A 15491-nucleotide genomic window follows, 5' to 3' on the forward strand; every position below is an offset into this window, starting at 1 on the left:
CTGACATTCAATAATGATTGCTATCTCTCGATGCATCATTTCATAAACACTTATTGTGGTTTATGTGTAAACTGGGTTAGATGTGGGAGATGGAAATAAAATGAGTGAATGAAAGTTGTTATCCTGGAGTATATGGAAGAATACCAACTATAAAGGTTAATGTGATAGAGAACTCTAGGGATGCACATGTGTGCTAGGGTTTCCAGGAAGTTGCAGTCACCTTGATAATATGTACTTGGATGCTGGGCAGGGCATTTTCTGGGTTCCTACAGATGCCAGATACTTTGAGGATTGTCTAATGTCCTGAGAATGTCTGGAAGGCACCTGCCTCCCAAACTGATGTACAAACCAGATTTATACCTGGCACTCTCATATGAACCATGCGTTTTCCACTGTGCTTCCCTGTGTTGCTTGACTCTCAAAAGCACATTCTGTAAAATAAGTGTGCCCTGCCCAATTCTCATCATTATGGTGACAGTCAGAAGAGGTAATAGATATGAACATTCTACAATGTAACTTTCCGGATGACTGTTGCTTTCTTTTACCTGGCCACAGCAAACACTTACATACTGTACTCTAAGAAGCATCCCCACAAAACCGTGTCATTTGGCCTTGCCAGCAGTTCTATTCTTCTTGTAGTGAACATCTGTTGTTTTTGTCTGTCCAGAATTTCTCCCTCATCTTCTGGCAAAAAGTACCCTACATTCTTTTAAGGAATTTCCTCTCCATCACTCCATGTAATTTTGTGGAGCTGTGACTCTGAGCCTCTTGCCACAGGGTGAACGCACAATCCCAGCTAGGGCCATCAGAATGTCTCACCCCTTGGTGAAAGACTAGCCCATGGAGGAACACATGACACAGGGTCCAAGCTGGGCTACTCAGCGATGCTCCTTTGGATTTTTTTAAAATATTAATTTATTTGTTCATTTATTTATATTTGGCTGCCCTGGGTCTTCATTGCTGCATGAGGTCTTTCTTTAGTTGTGATGAGCACAGGCTACTCTTTGTTGCAGTGCATAGGCTTCTTGCAGTGGCTTCTCTTGTTGCGAAGCACACACAGGCTCTAGGTGTGTGGGCTCAGTAGTTGTGGCATGGTGCACTGGCTTAGTTGCTCCAAGGCATGAGGAATCTTCCCGGACAAGGGATCGAACTCATGTCCCACCCGCATTGGCAGGAAGATTCTTATCCACTAGACCATCAGGGAAGCCCTCCTTTGGCTTTTATTACTGTTAAGTGAGAAGGAGAATCTTTCCTTTACTTTTAGGGTCACTAAACTGGAATGATGTCAATCTGGACTTCTGTGGTCATTCCTTTCACTCCCCTCTGCTCCTTTGCCCCATCCCTCTGCCACATGAATCAGCTACGAAGATGGAAGTTCATCTAATATGATCTATGTGAAGCCTGCTTACATGTCTCCTGGAAACACTATCTATGGTCCATATGCCCTAAATTCTGATCTGCTCATTCTCACAAACTCCCAAATGACCTCAATTTCTTACATTTACAATATTGTAACATTTTTGTGTTGAGAATATTTGTGAAGAGGAGAAATAAAGGATGAGTTTCATGATAACCATTTGTATGATACCATTTGATCACTAGACTAGATGTCTAGTGTTTTTGGGCAACAGGTGAGAGAGAGCAGGTTATGCAAGAAAGGCCACATAGCAGGCGAACTTAAGTGGTTGTATAAACCTCAATTTTGGAACAGGGGCTCCTGTTACTAGTGATCACAATACAGAGTCGTGTCAGCACGGGAAGTATCTGGTTAAAACCAATACTAGAAAACTCCTTGATGGACTTCCCTTGTGGTCCAGTGGCTAAGACTCCACTCTCCCAATGCAGGGGGCCTGGGTTCAATCCTCGGTTGGGGAACTAGATCTCACAGTCTGCAACTAAAGATCCCATGTCCTACAACTAAGACCCAGTGTAGCCAAACTAAAGAGAAAAAAGAAAGAAAGAAGTCTTCTTGATTCATTTCCTGTGTATAGACAGTATTAATGGCAGTATTCAGTGCTGGGGTATACTAAACTAGATGATAGCAGTGGGAAGCACCTGGATCCCCTAGTTGCATACCCCCCTCCCCAATACAAACACAAACAAATTTATAACAAAAATCCAATCTATAGAGAAAAATAGCCAAGCATTTGGAAGCTGGGTATGGCGTGTGGAGAGGAGGAAAGGAGAGACAAAAAGGGGCAAACATCTGACAAAATTCTTTAAATTCCTGAGGCACTGGACTTTTCAGTTACAGGGTTTAATGCATTTCGTCCCCCTCACCCCTTCCAAGCTGATTTGAATTGTCACTTTCAACCAAAGTCTTCTTGCTAGTATTGTACTACTGCCCAGCAAAGAGAAGGCTCAAAGAGGAAGCCCAAAGACAATCTTAGGCCAATAAAATATCAACTTATTTGATGTTTTGATTGCCAACTGTTTGTTTCATATCTTATGTAGCACAACTCCCGTAGGACTTTGTGTTTTTGTTTTTAATCCTGGCAGATGTCAGCCAAAGACAAGGGCATGACAAAATCACCAGTTGATCCAGAAGTGCATTCCAAAAACCTCTCAGTCCACAACCATGCAGCCCAACCCTTACCACATTCACAGATGTCCCAGACAATTGTGATGTACTGATCATGGGCGCCTGCCAGACAGTAGCATCAGAGAAGTGTGATGAATATTTACCTACATACACACGCACACACCATCTACCACTTGAAAAACATTTCCCAAGGGTTAGGCCCTATACATGTTACCTTTTTTTTTTTAATAATTTTAAAAATTTATTTACTTTTGGCTGTCTTGGATCTTTGTTGCTGCACAGGTTTTTCTCTGGTTGGAGTGGGAGGGGGCTACTTGTCATTGCACTGCACAGGCTTCTTATTGCACTGGCTTGTTTTGTTGCATGGCACAGGCTCAAGGGCACCCAGCTTCAGTAGTTGCGGCACGTGGGCTCAATAGTTGCAGCTCCCCACTCTAGAGTACAGGGTCAATGTGGCACATGGGCTTGGTGGCTGTAAGGCATGCGGGATTTTCCTGGATCAGGAATCGAAGTCGAGTCTACTGTTTTGGTGGGTGGATTCTTTACCACTGAGCCATCAGGGAAGCCCCATGTTACCTTATTTAAATCCTCACACAACCCTGTGAGGGAGGTAATGTCAACCCCATTTTAGAGAAAAGGAAAGCACAACTCAGCCTGGTTATGAAGTCAGCACAAAGTAACATACTCACAGGAGAAAGAGGGGGAGATGGAACTCCACAGTTTTTTTTTTCCATTCAGTTCAGTTCAGTTCAGTCGCTCAGTCGTGTCCGACTCTTTGCGACCCCATGAATCACAGCACGCCAGGCCTCCCTGTCCGTCATCAACTCCCGGAGTTCACTCAAACTCATGTCCATCGAGCTGGTGATGCCATCCAGCCATCTCATTCTCTGTCGTCCCCGTCTCCTCCCGCCCCCAATCCCTCCCAGCATCAGAGTCTTTTCCAGTGAGTCAACTCGTCGCATGAGGTGGCCAAAGTATTGGAGTTTCAGTTTTAGCATCAATCCTTCCAATGAACACCCAAGATTGATCTCCTCTAGAATGGACTGGTTGGATCTCCTTGCAGTCCAAGGGACTCCCAAGAGTCTTCTCCAGCACCACAGTTCAAAAACATCATTAGACACTTTAATTTTCTTCATTAATATACATGCATTGTTTTTAGTTGTTAAAAATAATTTTATTTTATGTTTTTAGTTATATTAACATATATGGTTTATTGGCAACATTGTTTATAACATATTGTGTTAAGTGTACCACATGGAACATTTAACAAGATAGACAATATCCTAATTATATTCTCACAATACAATGAAAAGGATTCAGCTCAAGCCAGAGCCTGTAAGAAATTATTTGCACATCATGTACATCTGATAAAGGACCTCTGCAGTCCGTGTTTTTAACTCTGGCCATACTACCTTCACATCCACTGCCTGATATCTTCAGGGCTGGCTTTCTTTAAGACTCCGGTACAGCTGCTTTAATTTATTCATGGCTTTTGGTACAGATGCTTATCTGATAGATACCTGAGACTGAAAGTTTTCTAGGGCAGGACTTTCTTGAACTAAATTGTATTCCACCATCCTTAGGGACCTTGGCCCAGCATTTATTTCTGTGTGTTAAAATGGAACAATCTGGGACCTCCCTGGTGGTCCAGTGGCTGAGACTCTACAACCCCAGTACAGGGGGACCTCAAGTACCTCAGGTGAGAAACAGGTATGAACCACCACAGCAGAGGCCATGAGGATGAGGAACCAGGCCAATTCAAGAACTGTTCAGGAGTTAAATCCACAGAAAGCACAGTTCCTGCAACCATTCTAAGCACTGACTACCATTGATGAGTGTAAATTTCTTTTCTTTCTTGGATAAATTCTAAGAATTGAATAACTTATATGTTTTACAGTATCTACTAAAAATACCTTCATGTTGAACAAAACCGATGTTGGAATATGCCCCTGTAGGTGTGTGTGTGTGTGTGTGTGTGTGTGTGTGTGTGTGTGAAATTTAAAGAATTTGAGGAAAGAGGTCTATTAGCACAAGATCATAGGCACAGATCTGGAATAATAATGATAATATTAAGACAGCCAGAGTCTCTTAAGATGCCCTATGTATTGAGGAAACAGAGTTGGGTGCGGGGGAGCTGTAATTTAGGCAGAGACAAGTGTGAGAACAAGGTCATGGCTGATACAAAATACTATAAAAACACTCCCCATACAACATCAAACCTTTATTAGTCTTTAAACATTTTTTTAGGCTATGCCATAGGTCATGCAGGATCTTAGCTCCCCAATCAGGCAGAGTCTTATCCACTGGACTGCCAGGAAAGTTCCCAACATCAAACCTTTAGATTTAACTCCCAGTTTACAAGAAAAATAGTGATTGAAGCAAATGTGAAATGACATCATAAGGATGCAACTGGCCAAGTCCAGAATGTGGAAAATTCTTAAGATATATAATCTGATTTCTTCAACAAATAAACTGTGTATGAAAAAGGAAGGAAGGAGAAAAGGAAGGGAAACTATTATATGTGAAAAGTCTCTTGAGAGACATATTTATCAATCAAGTGCAAAGTGGAGATCCCGATTCAGATAAATGGGGTGTGAAATAATATTTTGGAAACTATTGGGGAAAAAACTGAGCATGAGTTGGGTATTAAATCATATTAAGGACATATTGTAAAGGTGTGATAATGAAATCATGGTTATGTTAAAAGTATTTATTAGAGATACATATTCAGTTCATTTGCTCAGTTTTGTCTGACTCTTTGTGACCCCATGGACTGCAGCATGCCAGGCTTCCCTGTCCACCACCAACTCCCAGAGCCGGCTCAAACTCATGTCCATTGAGTCGGTGATGCCATCCAACCACCTCATCCTCTGTCATCCCCTTCTCCTCCTGCCTTCAATCTTTCCTAGCACCAGGGTCTTTTCCAATGAGTTAGTTCTTCTAACTAGGTGGCCAAAGTGTTAGAGGTTCAGCTTTATCATCAGTCCTTCCAATGAATATTCAGGACCGATTTTCTTTAGGATTGACCAGTTTGATCTCCTTGCAGTCCAGGGGATTCTCAAGAGTCTTCTCCAACACCACATTTCTAAAGCATCAATTCTTTGACACTCAGATACCAGAGTTATCAGAAATCAGAGATACATATTAAAGTACATATTTACAGGTGAAAAGTTATCATGGTTTATTAGAGATTTACTTAAAAGTGCATGGGGGTGGACTTCCCTGGTGGTACTGGATAAGAATTGGCCTGCCAATGCAGGGGACAGGGGTTCCATCCCTCGTCCAGGAAGATTCACGTGCCACAGAGTAACTGAGTCCATGCCCCACAACGATCGAGCCCTCATGCTACAACTACTGAAGCCTGTGCACCTAGAGCCTGTGCTCTGCAACAAGAAAGTCACCACTGCAATGAGAAGCCCATGCACAAGAAGAGTAGCCCCTGCTCACCTCAACTAGAGAAAGCCTGTATGCAGCAACGAAGACCCAGCACGGCCAAACAAACCCCCATGGGGTGAGGGAAAAGGTTGTGGGAGAACAGGTGAAACAAGAATGATGAAGTGTGATAACCATTGAAGTTGGGATAATGGTCATGAGGTTTACTATTCTGACTCCTTTTTTGTATGTTTGAACTTTTCTATAAAAAATTAAGAACAAATACTACAAGAAAGCATGAATCTCTTTCCATTCTCAAATGTATAAAGTAACCAGAAGAGAACATTCTTGCTGTAACACTTTCAGAAAATGGGATCAGGATTGACGGGGCATTATTTAAGGAGTATGTGGTGGGAGAGGGGCTCCAGGGACAGGACAGTACAAGAAAAACTGTTTCTGAGCGGTGCTGAGAAAGTCATAGAGGAACACAAATTTCAAGATGAAAGGAGTATCAACTATGCCAACTACTGTAGATGTCAAGAGGGAAGGGATTAAAATGAATACTCCACTATATATAACTAGGAAATCACTCTTGACCTTGGCAGGATCAAAGTTTTCATTTTCAGCGGAGGTGGGATGATAGACAACTTTTCCAAGAACTTTTCTATGAAGGAGAGGTAAGGTGAAGATTGTAATCTCTCCTTCAACCTCAGAGAAAAAGAAATTAGGGCATTTTTTTGTTTTTCATGATGAGGGGAAGTTGCCCCTTTGAGAATGATTGATGATGTAGATTAAAAGAGTAATGACTGACTGACTTACAAAGCAAGGACTCTTACTAGGAGAGGGAACATTGGGAACAAATTATACATACATCCTGCTCAAGCAGAGAGCTAGTTTTTTCTGATCACAGCCAACGTACTTGCCTTGTTTAACTTCCAATTATTGTTCTGGTGTACATATTCACTCACAAGTCCCACACGACAGACTTATTTGAGTTTTATACACTGAAGAAAAAAGATTTTTTTATGACTGCACTTTGGGCATACCTTTTGGTTCCTGAATAAAATTGCTATCTTTGTGGCCCACTGAAGAGGTTTTCCCCTTTAAAAGGTTTTCATTACAAAAAATGAGAAGCACTACCTCTTCTCTTAGAACTCTTCAGGTTGTTTACTGCTCTTATTACTCAGCCTACTCACTCCACAAAAACTTTTCAAGAATTTATCCTTTTTCTACCATCGCTAACATATAGGATGGTGTAGATCTGTATTTCTAACTCTTATTACCGTTCCAAAAATTATTATAAACTTTTCGAATCTGAAAAACTCAATTATATACTGATTACGCTGACCATCTTATGTCTGAATTTCAAGGAGGGATTGAAGTAAGGTGTGTAAGAAGGGGATTATTCAACACGTCAGGGAAAACATTCTCAGGGTTATGGTGGGGGGCGTACTTTGGGAGTGGGAAAAGCAGAAGCGGAGGAGAGCAGATAAGCTCTTCTTTTTTAGGTTTCAGGGTGAAATAAATGCACCTGACGCCCGCGTGGCAGAAGAGCTCCGCCAGCTGAGCGAGCCGGGGCTGGACAGAGGCGGTAAACTCGGGGACACTCGTGAGACTCCGCCCAGTGTAAGCACTCGCGCGTTCCCGTGAGGGCGTGCACGCGGCCGCAGTCTTGTCTCGCGCAGGGTCGAGCCTGTCAGGCGGGAAGTCTCGCGAGATCGGAGACTGGGATGACTGTCGGGAGGAGGGGAGTGGTGTCGGGGAAGGGGGGGGATCTGGGCAGCGGCCGGGCTCTGTGGCTTCAGGGCTCGGAGACAGAGAGGGAGGGTGGCAAAGAGAGTGAGTCGGTGCCGCCGCCTGCCTAAGGAGAGAGGAGGGGTCCCGCTTGCCTGCGCCCTTCGCGGGCCGAGAGCGCGAGGCACCCGCAACCTCTGAGGCCTCCGGCCCCTGGGGACCCCGCCCCGCCGCCGGCCGGCCGGCCCGGGGCCTCTCTTCCCTTTGTGAGCGCCCCCTTCCCAGGGGTGGTGGTGGTGGCGGAGGGCTGCGCGTGGGCCCGCCCGCCGAGGGGCCGCGGCGGGGGACCGAGAGGGCCTCGGCTGTGTGAGGACAGGAGGCGGCCGAGGCCCGGGCCGGTTCCCCCGAGGCGGCGGCGGCGGCGGCGGCTCCCGGCACTTCCCCGCGCCATCTTAGCTGAGCCCAAGCGCTGAGGGCGCCTCCTCGACCCCGCTCGTCCCCTCGCCCCCCCCCCCCCGCCCCTTGTCGCAGAGCTTGGGCTGGGCGGCTTGCTGGGGCTCCGGGGGGGGGGCGGCGGTCTGTCGCCTGGCCCCCTCCTGCTCCTCACTCCTCGCCCTCCAGCGTAGCGGCTTCCCCGGCGCTGCAGGGGGCTGCGCCTGCCTCCTCCGCCCCAGACCTGTCGGCGAAAGGGTAAGGGCACCTCTGCTTTGGGAAAGGGAGACATGGAGGGGGCGGGGAAATTCGGCCCACTCTGGCCGCTGCGCGGAAGCTGGTTTGTGGGGGTGGGGTGGGGGAGGGAGACAAGGAGGGTCTGTGATTCTGTGGGTGGGGTGAGGAAGCTGGTGAGCTAGGCGCCCTCCTGTTTTGAGGGGCAAGAGCGATTGCATTCCTCTTTCCTGAGGGTCACCGGAAGGGGTGGTGGAAGGGGATGTCTCGAGGAAGGTGTGGCGCTCCTAGGGAGACAGGGTTGATGTGCACCCCGACTTAAAGGCGCGAGGTCCCCTTCCCTTCTGATCCCTCTGCTCCTCCCTCTCCTTCTCCTTTGTAGTGTCTGTGTATTCTTGAGAAGGGAGACTGCTCTGGGTAGTCTACTGGGTAGATTCCTCCCGCCCCCCAGGAAGTCTGTACCCCACTTCTGTAGGGGTGATGGAAGCGTTTCTTTCCCCCTACCCTTCCCCATCCTTTAGTCTACTGCAGTGCTGCAGAAGTCCAAGGCAGTTTCTTCATACACAGGCCCGTGTATAAACTGAAGGGAGGGGGAGCGGGAGAGGGAAGTAATGGCGCTTCCCTTAGAAAGGTTACCCCTTTTCCTTTGGTTTTAAATCGACAACAGTACCGGTTTAATACTCTTCCTCTGAGATCTGTCCGTGGGAGGTGTATCTGTTCCTGTTGTTACTGGGGGGGATATGGCCACTCAAGAGGGACCCTGCCATGTTAGGAACAGTTTTGATGGTCTCTCTTGCTCTCTCATTTGAACACTAGATTGACTTTGTGTGAGCATATTGGGTTTTCGTTAAGATGCAAGTAAAATAATTTTGTTTTCTCTGATTTCCCTTTTTTTTTTTCTTGCTATGACTTTTGTAGTACTTGAAGACTTATTCAAGATTATTCTGTACAGACAGGATGTCTGATGAACATTGCTTCTCCCTGAGCTGTGAATTTTTAGGGTTAATACTATTTTGTATACATCGAAATAGGAATTTTCCCAAAATGATTAGGCTACACACCTTTCTGTTGCAAATGCTTTGTTTCTTAGTGTAAGGGAAAAAAAACGTTAATTTGCCTGATTATGCTGTAATAGAATATTCTATAGTCAAAAAGTCATTTTCCACTTTAGCTTCGTGTCATATTTGTTTAAGACAAATCATCTGGTTTACAGTAGTACTTATTGGTTTTGTTTAGTAGAATAGAAATAAATTTAAAAAAATTTACATTCTATAAGTATGTTGCCAAGTTCTTCTTGTGACCAAAGAGTAGTCTGAAGTCTGTAGTTGATACTTTTCTCTTTACTGATGGAGTGGGTTCAAAACGTTCCATACTTGAGTATTCATATAATTAAATAACTGTTACACAGAGTGATAAAGATGACTAAATACAGAGATCATGTCTTGACATTTTACTAGCAAGTTGTATTTAGTGTTTAAGCTTTACTTAGTGGCTGACTTGTTTTTAAATACTTCCCTGCCATCTACATTTTACATTGTCCATCAGAGCTCTTTTGGTGTTTGTTGCATTTTGAAACCCATTTTAAGACAAGGATTTAAAGATGTTAGAGGCAGTAGTAGTGTTAAGCATTAATTTAGTTTCTGTCTTATTTCATGATTTTAATATAGGAGGACACATTAATGGTATGTTAAGTCAGTTTTTGTTATTTTTACTTGGCAAATGGAATTCTCCTTACTTTCTTTATTCTCTTGATTTTTTATCTGAATGGATTTAAACTTAAACAGCACTTTTCATTTGAATCTTTATTTCATGGCACAATGCTGCATGTTGTGGTGGGCAGTTTTTCCCTGTATGGCAAACTGTGACTTAAAGTTTCATTCTCTGTATTATGGCTTGTGGTTGATAATTAATTCATATATACTAGCATGTGTAAACCCCAGCATACTGTTTATTAAAGAGTGTCTGTTTTTGTCTTTCAAAGATGCAGAGAGAGGGGATTCATCAATAAGGGCTACAAGACTTGCTGGAACTAAGATGTACTCTTTAGAACAGTTATTAAGAGACCCTTGACTATAGTTGGTAGGAATTCTGCTAAAAGTGGTAAAATTATGTTCATGACCAGTTAGATAAATTCATTATTAGGGGAAAAACTGAGGGTTATGGCAGCTGAGTTCTGATGCTGCTGTCAGAGAATACTGAGAACTGTTAGTCTGAGTTGGTTGATTCCAGATTAGTATGGTACCTCTTGTGTTTCTAAGTAGTTTGTCTACAAAATGGCAGTGGACATCACTTCCTGTTCTTTCACAACTGACTCTCTGAATTCCCTTTTAATGACTTAATTTTTGGCATTCTCGTATCTGATTTGCTAATTTTGTTATAATTCTCATGCTTTATAGATGGAAGAATTTGTTAGAATCAATTTGGTTTTTAAAGGTTTTATATAGACTTATCTTGGCAGTAACTAAGTATCTTTCCAAATTAAAGGATATTTTCTCAAACATTTAAACTCTTGAGAGTTTTTAAAGAAACATAACAATATACAGGACCAAAAGTATGAGTGAACTGAATAGAAAGTAGTTACTGTATTTTCTGTAATATATATTTTGGGAGAACAGTAGATATGCAGTTAATTGATCATGTTAGTATACCCCATGCTTTCTGCATATCAAAGTATATGCTTGATACTTGATCCCGTGTTATGATGCCATCCCACTAGTTTGAAAGAAACTAATTACTTGCAAAATACTAGAAGAACCAAATACTCTTAACCATAAAAAGTGTAATTTAAGAATTTGCTAGTACTTAGTAGATATGGAGCTGGAGGAGGGCACAGCAGCCCATTCTAGTATTTTTGCCAGGAGAATTCCGTGGACAGAGGAGTCTGGTGGGTGATGGTCCATAGGGTCACAGAGAGTCGGACATGACTGAAACGACTTAGCATGCACACAGTGGATATGAATACTTAGTAAATCCAGAAGTTATCTAGAGGGCCAACTGTTGGCATTGAATTTACATTTGAGATTAATATATTATTCAAATTACCTGGAAATAAATTCTGTTTTTCATTTGACCACTTCAAATATTAAAATCATTTTATCTCTCCTGTGTATATCTTCTTGGTTATCAGTAGTCTGTTGTAATAATTGCACTCATACTAATTTAACCTTTTAGGAATTAGGAGCTCTTTTATATGTATTAGTTAAGGGCTGCTGTTCAGTTCCGGATCATATACGAATGAATCTCTTCTGAAGTGTCAATTCTGTAGTCAAAAATAAAAGTGAGATTGTTGTAGTAGAGTGCCAATGTATGTTCATCCACCTTTAGGTTTCTGTACTTGTTCATGGCTGGATTATTTTTTATATTGTTCAAGGTTTCAAATTTTAAAATGTAAGTGTAGGAGAAAGAAATGGCAACCCATTCCAGTATTCTTGCCTGGAAAAGTCCATGGACAGAGGAGCCTGGCGGGCTGCAGTCCATGGGGTTACATGATTGAGCACATGCATGAGGGTGGAGGGAGATGGGTTGGTAGCAATAAACTGGTAGAACTAAAAAATAAATAAAATGTAAGTGTAAAAAATACAAATCCATTATATTGGATTAAAATTTTTAATGATAAAAATTAATATTTAATATCATTAAAGTGTCTCACACCTTCTTAAAAATCCACATGAATTTAAAAATTGTATGGAGAGACTAGAAATAGTTTCAATTGGGATGTTCTGTCAACATTTGGTAACAATTATTCCTATATCAGTCTCTCTTGTTTGTGCTAGAAGACTTTTTGTTCTGAAATAGAGTTTAAGGCTGCATCCGCTTACCTAGTGACAAAATTGAGTGGCCCATAAAAGGTGGAAAGGTTTTTCACGATGTAAAGTACTTGGCATATAAATAGAGTTAATGAAAGTACAGGTTACTAAATACTTTACATAATAAATATATAGCTTGTTAAAAATATCAATGACACTAGTGTTGTTACATAAACATAGCTACATTTAATGTACCCTAATTTATCTTTAAAGTTAAGAATGGGGTGATTTTTCCTTTGGATAAAATTATTCAATATGATAGTGTTGTACAGATTCAGAAATAAATGAATTACTTCATTTAAGGAAGACACATGCAAAGTTCAGTTTCTGAGAGAAGCTGCTGCTGCTGCTAAGTCACTTCAGTTGTGTCTGACTCTGTGCGACCCCATAGATGGCAGCCCACCAGGCTCCCCTGTCCCTGGGATTCTCCAAGCAAGAACACTGGAGTGGGTTGCCATTTCCTTCAATGCATGAAAGTGAAAAGTGAAAGTGAAGTCACTCAGTTGTGTCCGACTCTTCGCAGCCCCGTGGACTGTAGCCTACCAGGCTCCTCCATCCATGGAATTTTCCAGGCAAGAGTACTGGAGTGGGTCGCCGTTGCCTTCTCCTCTGAGAAAAGCATCAACAGATAATGGTATGGAGCACAATATTTGGATCTGTAGTCACCAATAATAAACTGGCGCTTAATGTGTCTTAATTTCACCATTTATTAGCTGTGTGACTTCTTTATGTCACTTTTTTAAGCCTCACTTTCCCTGGTGGCTCAGAGAAGGAAATGGCAACTCTCCAGTATTCTTGCCTGGAAAATCCCATAGACAGAGAGGCCTGGTGGGCTACAGTCCATGGGGTCGCAAAGAGTTGGACACAACTGAGTGACTGACACACTTTCCTGGTGGCTCAGACGGTAAAGAATCCACCTGGATTGCAGGAGACCTGGGTTCAATCCCTGGGTTGGGAAGATCCCCTGGAGAAGGGAATGGCAACTGACTCTAGTATTCTTGCCTGTAGAATCCCATGGACAGAGGAGCCTGGCAGGCTACAGTCTCTGGTTGCAAAGAGTCGTCTGAGTGACTGAACACTTTTTCCTGGTCTATAAAATGAAAATAATGTCTACTTTATAAGGTTGTTAGGTTTAGATGGGATAATCCTCGTTAAGTACTTAACATATTGCTTGATATGTAGTAAGCACTCAATAATAAGATGTTGGCTTTCACATACTGGCCACTTAATAAATGTTTACAAATGAAGATAGGGAGTCTTAATTTTTAAGAATGCATTATATTCCGTAATTTTTATTTGAAGTTGGATTTATACATTTGGCGCTCTCTTTCTGTGTATCTGTGTATGTGTATATATGTATATGCATATAACATATTTTTGAAAGAAATGGTTAGAATTTCTTTTTAATTTTTATTTTTATTTATTTAGCTGACTGAGTCCTACTTACCATGTGGGATCTTTGATCTTCTTTGCTGCATGTGGGATCTTTAGTTGCAGCGTGTGGAATTTAGTTTCCCGACCAGGGATCAAACCCCAGTGCCCTCCGTTGGGAGCTCAGAGTCTTAGCCACTGGATCATCACAGAAGTCCCAGAAAAGGTTACATTTTCTAACCAAGGGTAGCTTGCAAACTTTACTTTCAGTACCTATAATGAACTACTATGTGGTTCTGTAAGAGATTTTCTTTTTCCTTTGCTGTAAACCTTGTCTTGAAGACAAAATTTCCTTTCCCTTTGGTTGTTGTTGGTGTTTAGTCACCAAGTTTGTGTCCAACTTTTTGCAGCCCCATGGACTGTAGCCCGCCAGGCTCCTCTGCCCTCCACTATCTCCCGGAGTTTGCTCAAATTCATGTCCATTGAGTCAGTGATGCTATTAATATCTAACCATCTCATCCTCTGCCACTCTCTTCTCCTTTTGCCTTGTTTCCCTCTGCATCAGGGTCTTTTACAGTGAGTTGGCTCTTCGCATCAGGTGGCCAGAGTTTTGGAGTTTCCGCGTCATCATCAGTCCTTCCAATGAATATTGAGGGTTGATTTTCTTTAGGATTGACTAGTTTGATCTCCTTGCAGTCCAGGGAGACTTCTAAGTCTCATACTTCTACTTCCTGGAACTCTTTTCAGTGTCCCTGGCTTTGAAGGAATTCAAAGTAGTCATGTTCTCCTAAGGCTTTTTCTAGGTATGTTTTGTAGGTATGTCCCACCTTGAACATGCTTTATATTCCACAGTATATTAATTCAGCAAATGTTAAGTGATGATTATGTGCCAATAAGACTTTGTCCCTGCCCTGGAGGAATTCTGTCTTTTCATTTTTTTCACTTCTTAAACAGTTTTCTCAAACTAGATATTCAGAGGAAAACAGGGACCTTCCCGTGTTTGTCAGTTCCTCTAAACCTGTTCTTTTCAAATTTTAGGTTGTGACCTGTTAGTGACTTGTCAATTCAATTTAGTGGATCACAGCACCAGGTTTTTTAGTGAAAAATAGTGGGGAAATGTCAGAGTGTGATGTGTAAGTAGAGCATTGTAATGGGAAACTTCTTTTGGCTTTATTTTTATGAGTTCTGGGTACACAGTTAAATTGTTTTGAAATTTCTTTTTGAACCCTGATATCTGAATATGCTTATTTTTTCTTTTTCTTTCAACAACTCTACTTTCGGTCTCTCCTGATTCTAGTCTCTCATCTGTTAGTTATGTTGCACATATTTACCTTTCCTAGGTCTTAAATCTAGTAGGGTACTGAAGACTCTGTCTAGTAAGTCCTGGGCAGGATGCCAGCAGTTTGGGGTATGATGATAACTTCTGAGGTTTTTATTTTGGGGAATATATTATCACATATCTAATGTCACATCTTACTACGTGAGGGCAATTTCTCACGAATTGCAGAATTTATTTAAGAAAAACAAAACTTTATTTTGAGCATAATAAAATATATTTTATTTTTATTTGAGGCATATGTAGATTTAAACTAATTGTAACATGTAATTCAATAAAGTTTATTATTATGACTAAATATATTGAGTATATTTGAAAAATATACAGCATTGTTAAACAAGGTCAAGGTTATTTTCCTTTTTAACACTTGGGAATTTAGTATCACTCAAAATTGGAAAAGCTTTGTTTCTTTGCCGAAAGCATCCATAATCCTTGATTGTAATAACTTACTAATGTGTAATTGTACTTGATAAGGAAACTTGACTCTTCAACGTTGCACAGAAAACCCTGTATGGTGTATATTATAGTATTTAATATATAGAATTTAAATAAACTCTTGCTGTGTAAATGGTAGATGATGATTGTGATGTTTTATAGAGAGAGACCATCACTTCGTAGGAGTACACTATTTCAGTTAGTTGTTTCTTAAAATTCAAGGGTTCTG

The 15491-nt window shown here is 41.8% G+C and overlaps 1 protein-coding gene across 1 annotated transcript in view; it reads left to right on the forward strand.

Annotated features, from left to right (window-relative positions):
* Nucleotides 1–7687: 7687 nt before the first annotated feature.
* Nucleotides 7688–15491, forward strand: part of TAOK1 (TAO kinase 1) — a 110094-nt gene continuing 102290 nt past the window's right edge. The window contains exon 1 of the mRNA XM_055402510.2: nt 7688–8338. The gene's annotated coding sequence lies outside the window, so the exon portion shown is untranslated. The remainder of the gene's footprint in view (nt 8339–15491) is intronic.

This window comes from Moschus berezovskii, chromosome 20 (genome assembly GCF_049115385.1).
Source record: "Moschus berezovskii isolate FMDL1 chromosome 20, NW_MosBer_1.0, whole genome shotgun sequence".
Classification (NCBI taxonomy): Eukaryota; Metazoa; Chordata; class Mammalia; order Artiodactyla; family Moschidae; genus Moschus; species Moschus berezovskii.